The 2,815-nt window shown below is 34.3% G+C and overlaps 1 pseudogene; it reads left to right on the top strand.

Annotated features, from left to right (window-relative positions):
- Nucleotides 1-1,365: 1,365 nt before the first annotated feature.
- Nucleotides 1,366-1,874, top strand: LOC102007552 (annotated as a pseudogene).
- Nucleotides 1,875-2,815: the final 941 nt, after the last annotated feature.

The following is a 2,815-nucleotide window of genomic DNA, read 5'->3' as shown; positions in this document are numbered from 1 at the left end:
GAGCACCTGAAATGAATATATACTTCTCAGATGAACAAGTACAAATGACAAATAAATACATGAAAAAATGCTCAACATCATCGATCATTTGAGATATGCAAATTAAAACAACACTGAGATTCCATCTGACTCCCAAAAGAGTGGCTGTTATCAAGAAGTCAACCGATAATAAATGCTGCTGGGACTGGGTAGGAAAAGGAAATATTCTCCAGTGTTTGTGGGAGTGTAGAGTAATGCAATCACTGTGGAAATCAGTCTGCAGATTCCTCAGTAAACTAGGATTAGAGGTCCCATTCAACCCAGCTATTCCCCTTCTGGCTATCTTCTCAGAAGAATTAAAAACATCATGCTACAGTGATATATGTGCACCCACGTTTATAGAAGCACAATTTGTAATAGTGAAATCTGGCAAGCAACTCAAATGCCCATCCACCAAAGAATGGATAAAAAAGTGGTATTTATACAATGGAGTACTACTCAACTTAAAGAAGGGTAAACTAAATGCATAAATAAGATACAAAATTCACAATAGATATTGTGAATAGGGACAAATTTTTCAAAGGAAAAGACAAACTATGATGGAGGAAAGGGGAAAGGAAGAAAGGGAAAAAGAAAAAACTTTATTTATACACAGATAGTTAAGATAGTTATACAGCTAGTTTCTGAAAAGGAAGGTTTGTGCTAATATTGTTTGGACAAGATATCATGTCTATATCTTGTACTCTAAATAACCACTATGAAGACAGCAATATGCAATATATTAGCTATTGTAACTCTCTTACTAACCTGTTTTGAAACTGTTTTATTGTTATTTTTAAAATAAAAAATATATTATGTATTGGAACAAATTCCCTATGATGAGTAAGATCATTATCTCTATCTAAAATGTATCAATAAACTTAATTTAAAATAATAGTAAAGAAAGAGAGCAGATGGAAACTTTTGGAGGTGGTGGATATATTTATGCCACAGATAGTAAAAATGATTTTACTGTTATATATTTATTTCCAAACTCAAGTTTTGTACATTAAATATATCACATATTACATTTCTATTATAGTGTTTTTAAAAGCAAAGAAGAAAATAAAAAGACTTTTGAGCCTAAAAAAAAGAATTTCTACTCTTTGAAATGCACAGTGGAAAATCTAAAAAAGTAAGATGTGGAGAAATTATTTGTGTAAATCATATCTCATGAAGTGTGATCATCCAACATATACAACATATATAAAGAATTCTTAAAACTCAGAAATAAGAAAACAAACACAAGAGAAAGTAGGCTCTTCCTGTAAGCATTCTGAGGTGACCTGTGAAAGTGGTTCACTACTCTCTTGACCCACAAAATCATGCAAATCAAGAGGCTCAAATCTTTGTGTTCACTTTATGAACACTCGTGCAACTGCCCAGGGCATCAACAGTATGCATATCTGAAAGGCCACCAAGTATATGAAGGATGTCACATTAAAGAAGCAATGTGTGCCATTTCGGCCTTACAGTGGTAGAGTTGGTATGTGTGCCCAGGCCAAACAATGGGGCTGGACAGAGGGTTGGTGGCCAAAATAAAGTGCTAAATTTTTGCTGCACATTCTTAAAAATGTAGGGAGCAGAGCTGAACTTAAGGATTTAGATGTAGATTCTCTGGTCATTGAACATAGCCAGATGAACAAAGCACCCAAGATGTGCCGCCATACTTACAGAGCTTATGACAAGATTAACCCATACATGAGCTCCCCCTGCCATATTAAGACCATCCTTATTGAAAAGGAACAAACTGTTCCTAAACCAGAGGAGGAAGTTGCACAGAAGCAAAAGATATCCAAGAAGAAACTGAAGAAGCAAAAACTTATGGCACGGGAATAAATTAAGCATAAAATAAAGCCACAAAAAAAGAGGGCAAAGATCTTAACAGATACCTCACTAAAGAAGATATATGGATGGGAAATAAGAATATGAAAAGATGTTCCACTTTTTTCAACAGGGAAATTAAAAATCAGATATACAACAAAATTAGAAGGAATAAATATAAAAAATATGAACATATATTGCTGTGCTATGATGTTTTCAGTTCTTCTGGGGAGACACCCAGAGGGGAAATAGCTAGGTCAAATGGGACCTCCAATCTTAGTTTTTTGAAGAATCTCCACACTGATTTCCACAGTGGTTGCACCAGTCTACACACCCACCAATAGTGGAGAAAGGTTCCTTTTCCCCCACAGCCCCACTAGCATTTGTTATCAGTTGATTTCTTGATGATAGCCATTCTTTCTAGAGTGAGATGGAATCTCAGTGTTGTTTTCATTTGCACCTCTCAAATGACCAATGATTTCAACATTTTTTCATATATTTACTTGCTGTTTGTATTTCTTTATCTGAGACATATGTATTCATGCCAAATTGTGGATTGAGTCTTTAAATTGGGAGGTCTGATACTTTGAGTTCTTTATATGTTCTTGATAGTAATATTTTGTCTGAGTTTACAGCAGCACAATTTATAATAGCTAAATATTAGAAGCAGCCCAAATGCCCATCAATAGAGAAATGGATAAAAAAGATATGGTCTTTTTATACAATGGAATACTACTCAGCCATAAAGAAGGATAAATGGGAGGTGAATGGATGCAACTTGAGACCATACTCATAAGTGAAATAAACCAGATGCACATGTGTAAACATTACTGTATCCCTAATATAAAAGGCCAGAAGAGTAAATAAGATTCAAAATGTGTAATAAATATAAAATGGGAAGAAATTGCAACAGGAAAGAGTAACTGGGATAAGGCAATGGAGAAAATAAGGAAGGGAAAACCAAAAATTATAT

This window comes from Chinchilla lanigera, unplaced genomic scaffold (genome assembly GCF_000276665.1).
Source record: "Chinchilla lanigera isolate Chin_1 unplaced genomic scaffold, ChiLan1.0 scaffold00018, whole genome shotgun sequence".
Taxonomy (NCBI): Eukaryota; Metazoa; Chordata; class Mammalia; order Rodentia; family Chinchillidae; genus Chinchilla; species Chinchilla lanigera.
This window is presented reverse-complemented; position numbering and strand designations above follow the sequence as displayed.